This window comes from Parus major, chromosome 9 (assembly GCF_001522545.3).
Source record: "Parus major isolate Abel chromosome 9, Parus_major1.1, whole genome shotgun sequence".
Classification (NCBI taxonomy): Eukaryota; Metazoa; Chordata; class Aves; order Passeriformes; family Paridae; genus Parus; species Parus major.
In genome coordinates this window covers 4,979,577-4,986,068 of record NC_031778.1, presented here as the reverse complement: position 1 = coordinate 4,986,068, position 6,492 = coordinate 4,979,577, and the positions used below count along the sequence as shown (strand labels likewise).

General features: G+C 53.4%; 1 long non-coding RNA gene across 1 annotated transcript; it reads right to left on the bottom strand.

Moving 5' to 3' along the window:
* Positions 1-1,522: 1,522 nt before the first annotated feature.
* On the bottom strand, positions 1,523-6,486 carry LOC117244889. The gene is made up of 3 exons (XR_004498798.1): positions 6,186-6,486; positions 2,205-2,631; positions 1,523-1,693 (listed from the first exon to the last, which is right to left on the bottom strand). It is a non-coding gene; the product is annotated as an uncharacterized LOC117244889 (long non-coding RNA).
* Between the last annotated feature and the right edge of the window lie 6 nt (positions 6,487-6,492).

Below are 6,492 nucleotides of genomic sequence, written 5' to 3'. Positions count from 1 at the left end.
TGCTGTCACTCCTTCCAGCTCCTCTGGCACAGGCCTCTTGTGTTGGGTTTTGCTAATCCTGGGCCTGGACTCGAGCAAGGGCTAAATACAGCAGCCCCAGTCCAGCCTCTGCCTCAGAATCCACCCACCACCCCGCTGGAAAAGAGAGCAGTGAATCAACCAGCCCCCACGTGTTTGTCAGGTCTTCCCTGTCACTTCCCTCTTGACATTTCCATAATCCCGCTGTGCCTGCAATTAAGAACTTCAACAAAACGCCCGCTGCTCTCCTCCTCCTCCGCAGCACAGAGTAACAAAGCCGCACAGGCACCAGCTCCTGCTGAAACGAAATGAGCAGAATGAGCAGCCCAGGTCAGAGGCTTTTTCACAGCTGCCGAGGGATGCGAGAGATAAAAGGCCAGGGGTGTCAGAATTTCCTCCTGGCGTAGTGCAAGTGCAGCACGCACAATCACATGTTTATTTATGGGGAGCTGCTCTGAGAGCATCAGCCAGAGCTCACTGCAGGGCTGGGAGCTGTGCAAGGCAAACCCAGCCCGCTGCCTCCCGGTCAGCACCAGCCAGGCACCAGGAGCTGCCTTCAAAGGCCAGATCAGCCATTCCTGGAGGAAGCCAAGGCCCAGCAGAAGCCTCAGCTGCCTGAAGAGCCCCCACACCTTGGGTTCAGGGATACACAAGGCCCCAGCTTATTCCAGTGCCTGTTGTTTTTCCTCTGGGCTCAAACACAGGGATGGGAGGAATGAAGAGCAGTCTCCAGATTTTCACCCCAAGGTAAGGTCTCCCCATGGCTTCTGTGTTAAGAGATGCCCTCCAGTCCAACACATTCCCCATGGAAGGGGTTGTCAGGCACTGGAAGAGGCTGGTAGAGTCCCCATCCCTGGAGATGTCCAAGGAAGGCCTGGATGTGGCACTCAGGGCTGGTGACAAGTGGGGATGGGGTACAGGTTGGACTCGGTCCTCAAGACTTTACCAAGCTCAGTGGTCCTGGAATCCCACAGTCTGGGTCAAATTAACTTGACACACTTGGAGAAGGTCTCCCTTCTCCCTGGAGCAGCTTGGGAAGGGCTTATGGAGCCAAGAGGCTGTCCAACATCAGCGGCACTAAAACATTCAAAGCCAGGCACACCCAAATGTTCCACACCACTCATGGCATTACTGCTCCTGCAGGTGAGCCAGATCCCATTGTTCCCCTCCCCAAACCACCTCACTCGCCCTTCTAAGTGACCTAAGCATCACTCCAGGAGCCCTGACCCTCCTCACCTGCTTTCCTGCAGCGATGATTATTTCTGCCTGTTTGCCATTCCTCAAATCTTCCCTGCTTCTGAGTGCCCACTGTAATTGTGTCACACACACATCTTGCCAGCTTAATTCCGTCCTGATAAACGTCTTCACTTCAGATAATGAGTGGGGAGAGCCAGGACCAATAACTGCTCATTATTACCCCATTATTTTTGCTTTGGTGCTGTGTAAATTAGCTGAGGAGCTCTGCACTCCCCTATTTTGACAATTCAATGGCAGCAGCCATTTCAGCAGTTGCTTTAACAATTCTAATTTGCCAGGTTTATTTCCAAGAAATTCATCCACCAGCAATTTGTCTATATGCTCGCACACCCTTTGGCATTCCTCCTGTAAGACTCTGCCTTCCCATCCTGCTACAGAGGCTCCGGACTTTGCCAGTCTCCATCCTGTGATCCTCATTCTGCAGAACACAAAGGAATCATGATTAAAGAAAAATCCAAAAATTACAACTGCAAACTAAAAAAGACCAAGCGAAATCTTTGAATGGGTCCTTTTTGCAGAGGATTAAAGGAGGAAAAGTAGTCCCGTGTCTCATTCAATTAATTCTTATCTGTTTCGGGGCTGCAGTATGGGTTTAGATAATTTGTCAGAGCAGGAAGACTGCATCCATTATTTATGTATTTATCAGTTTTGGAGAGTTACCTGATGGCCATTCTGCTCTGTGGAGCTGCCAATCAGCTGAGCTCGACAACAGCGACAGCAAAGGACCATGGAATATCCTCAGCAGGAAGGACGCACAGGGATTGTGGAATGTCCCTCCTGGCCCTGCACAACCCTACCCTGGGCATCCCTGAGAGCACTGTCCAAACTCTCCTGGAGCTCTGGCAGCCTCGGGGCTGTGCTCATTCCCTGGGGAGCCTGGGCAGTGCCCCAGCACCCTCTGGGGGAAAAACCTTTCCCTGATCTCCAACCTGATCCTCCCCTGGCACAGCTCCAGCCATTCCTGGGGTCCTGGGACCAAGCCCCTCACGCTGGGAACAGCAGCTGTGGTACAGCCTCACACAGATGAAGAGTTCCAGAAATGGACCATCCTTAGGAGCTGCTGAAAGACTCACACAGGAAAAAGGTTTTGCTGGAAAAGCCTCAGGGCCAACATTTGGGGTTAAACTCAGCACTCTTAAATGCAGAAACAAAACACAAATAATACAAAGCAAAGGAGATTTCATACCTTGGAGAGCCAGGGCCCTCTGAAAGTCTCTATTTATGGCTGTCATAGGGACCTGGAGCACCTCCCCTCTGGAGCCAGGCTGGGACAGCTGGGGCTGCTCAGCCTGGAGAAGGGAAGGTTGTGTGGACACCTCAGAGCCCCTTCCAGAGTCTGCAGGATCTACAGGGAAGCTGGACAGGGAGATTTCATCAGGAAATGGAGTGCCAGGAGAAGGGGGATAAAACTGAAAGAGGGGAAATTCAGCTTAGATATTGGGAAGAAATTCCTGGCTGTGAGGGAGGTGAGGCCCTGGCACAGGGTGCCCATAGAAGCTGTGGCTGCCCCATCCCTGGAAGTGTCCAAGACCAGGTTGGGCTTGGAGCAACCTGGGCTAGTGCAAGGTGTCCCTGCCCATGGCAGGGCGTGGGACTGGATGGTTTTAAGATCCATTCCCAACCAAACCATTCCCTGATTCTGCATTTTCCATCGGGAGCATTTGGTGCTGCGGCAAAGGGTGGCAGGAGCAGCAACTCAGGATAGTAATGAGTAATTAATGAGTTGTGCTATCAGACTGCTCAGACACAGGCCAGCACCCCCCAGTGCATCCCAGACCACTCCATCCTGGAGCTAACGGGATCGATGGCTCTGCTCTAGCAGTTCCAGCTGCACTCTGACCAGCAGCCCCCTCCTGCTGGAATCAGGGATGTCAAACAGCTCCCAGTGCACAGACACAGCCACGGATTTCCAAACCCAGTCACAACCAAACCAGGGACAGGTTCAGGATCTTGTCATTCCCCTCAGCAGGAGGAGGAAAAAAAAATTCTAAAAAAGGAGTGCTGTCACCCAGGCATTTTGAGCCAAGAGGTCACAAAGCCAATCACTCTGCCCTACCCAGGAGCTGCTGGACGAGGAGTCCAGCAGCCAAACAATACATTTTTTTTTTCCTTGATTGATTTGCACATTGTGAAAGATGGGAGGGAAAAGAAGAGAGCAAAGGCAAAGCTATTCTGCCTTGACTACAATATCTTCTTCCACAAAATTGAAAAAGTCTTTTTGGAGCGCATCTGAATGTCTCAAAAATCAAGTTAAGGAAAGGTCTGAAATGAAAAGTCAGCTGAACAGAAAAGAAGCAAAAAGAGTTTGCAGAAATGTCAGCAGAAAGTACTTGTCTTTTTCTCCCTGGGGGTTTTTGTTCTGAAACAATCTGGTCAAATCACTCCAGAGTCACGATTAGCATCAGTGTTAGCAAATCTTCATTCTGTGCAAAAACAAATCAAATGCATTAAAATGCCTGCGAGCGCAGTTCTTGTGGGAAAAGGAGGGCCCAGCTCTGGACTGGGAGGGAACACGTTTGGATTGGAAATTAGGAAGGAATTCTTTACCCAGATGGTGCTGAGGCCCTGGCACAGGGTGCCCAGGGAAGCTGTGGCTGCCCCTGGATCCCTGGAAGTGTTCCAGGCCAGGTTGGACAGGGCTTGGAGCAGCCTGGGACAGTGGGAGGTGACCCTGCCCATGGCAGGGAATGGGACTTGGATGGCTTTAAGATCCCTTCCCACCCAAACCATTCCATGATTCCAGGTTTCCTTCAGCACCTCAAATGCAGGTGCTGTGGCTTTGCAGGGACCCTCCCTGGGCTGGTGGAGCAGAGCATGGAGAAGGAAAAGCAGGAATGAGGGATTCACAGGATTCTCCCTGCCACTGCTCAGGGCTCCACTGACTCTGTGGCACAGCAGGACTTCTGGGGCAGCACTGTCCTTCATTCCCAATAGGATCTTGGCAAGGGAGTCCATGAATCCCTAATTCCTGAGCACCTGGTTTGCACATTTCACTGGCCGTGATGTGAACTACTCCCACAACCACTGCTGGCATCCCAGCCTGTGCTGAAGGGACACTGTCTCTGGTGTCACTGGAGCCAGCAGCAGGGTCATGCCTTGGATACATCCCATCTGGGAGGCGATTAGCAGTAATTAATGTCATTTAACCCTACCATTCACCTGAGCACTTTGCACCACTTCTGGCTTGTCTGGCAACAAGGGAGCAAACGACAGGACAGAGGAAATGGCCCCAAGATGCACCAGGGAACGTTTAGGTTGGATATTAGGGACAACCTCTTCACTGAAGGGCTGTGCAGCCCTGGCACTGCTGCCCAGGCAGCGGTGGAGTCCCCATCCCTGGAAGGATTTCACAGACATTTGGATGTGGCACTTGGGGACATGGGTTAGTGGTGGCTTTGGAAGTGCTGGGGAAATGATCTTGAAGGTGTTTTCCAACCTAAATGATTTTAGGATTTTCCAAGGTGACAGAGATCCCCAGAGGTGTAAGCCTATTTTCCTCCCAGATGATTTCTCACTACCCTGTACCAGTCTGACCATTTCAGTAGGGTCTCACAGGGCCTCTTGCAGGAGACAGCATCTCTTCCAATCCATTTTTCCTTCTAATTTCATGGTGGCAACCTTCTGCCACTGGGATGAGGCAGATGACATCATTGCCTGCACTGGATGTCACCTGCTGGAGCTCAGGATGCCATCCTGAGACAAGCCCAAAAATTCAAGCAACACATCACTCTAAGGAAGCTGCCTCGGGTCAGGACAGAGACAAAAAGCAGCAGAGTTGCTACTTCCAGAGAATTCCTGCAGCATTTAGCTCCAACCACCTTCCAAAATCCACCTGCACACTAGAGCTCCTCATGTGCAGTGCAGCTCTCCCAAGAATCATGGAATGGCCTGGGTTGGAAGGGACCTTAAAGATCATCCAATTCCAGTCCCTGCCATGGCCAGGGACACCTCCCACTGTCCCAGGCTGCTCCAAGCCCTGTCCAGCCTGGCCTGGGACAGTTCCAGAGATCCAGGGGCAGCCACAGCTTCTCTGGGCACCCTGTGTCAGAGCCTCACCTCCCTCACAGGGAACAGTTCATTCCCAATATCCCATCCATCCCTGCCCTCTGGTATTAGGAAGACATTCCCCTTGTCCTGTCACTCCATCCCTTGTCCACATTCTCTCTCCATGTTTCCTGCTGCATCCTTCAGGCACTGCAAGGCCACACTGAGCTCACCCCAGAGCTTCTGTCCAGGCTGAACAATCCCAACTCTCCCAGCCTTTCCTCCCAGCAGAGCTGCTCCATCCCTCTGCTCATCCTGGTGCCCCCTCTGGACTCTCTCCAGCAGCTCCACGTCCTCCCTGTGCTGGGCCCCAGGGCTGGGGCAGCTCTGCAGGTGGGGTCTCACCTGAGCACAGGGGCACAGGGGCAGAATCCCAATCCCTTTCCTGCTGCCCACGCTGGGGGATCAGACCAGGGCTGGCCTGGAGGTGGCTCTGGGAGTGACTGCACTGAGCAGTTCCAGGGCTGCCGAGAGCAGCACATGAGGAGCGCCCAAAAATTATCAAAGTGACACTTGCAGGTAAATACTGGGGTCATCCCACCCAGGGCACGGACAGGAAGAGCAGACAGAGCCGGATGTGGGAAGAGATGCGTCTGTCAGCCACAAAGTTGATGGAATGAGCACTCAAACCCCCACGGCTCCGAGGGCTGCATCCCTGCCTGGAATAATAATAACACCCAGGAACCACTGCTGCCTTTGGTTCCCGCTATCGTGGAAGAACAGCTCCTACTATCACAGCGAAGCACAGAGGGAACGGGTGGAGGAAAGAAAAAATACACCCCCAAAAGCACAAAAAAGCCGGAATCTGCTCAATTCAGCGCTGGGAGAGCCCAACCCAACCAATCACCGCAGACAAATGTGATTACCGGGCTCTGTCTGGCACTGCGCGATGCAGAAAGGCTTTTCTTCCCCTCCCCTCTCTCCAAGGATCCGGATTCCTGTCGGGGAGGAGGCGGGGGAGGCGCAGAGTGTGGCTGCGAGGTGCCGATGTGCTCCTGGCGCTGTGGCCGGGCTGTGCCGCAGCATCCCCGGCTGCCGCAGGGAAGGGAAGGGCGCTGCTGCCACCTGCAGCCCGCAGCTCCGGGACACGGCTCCTGCCCACGGCCTGCTCACACCGCCCGGCCTCCGGGACACGGCTCCTGCCCACGGCCTGCTCACACCGCCCGGCCTCCG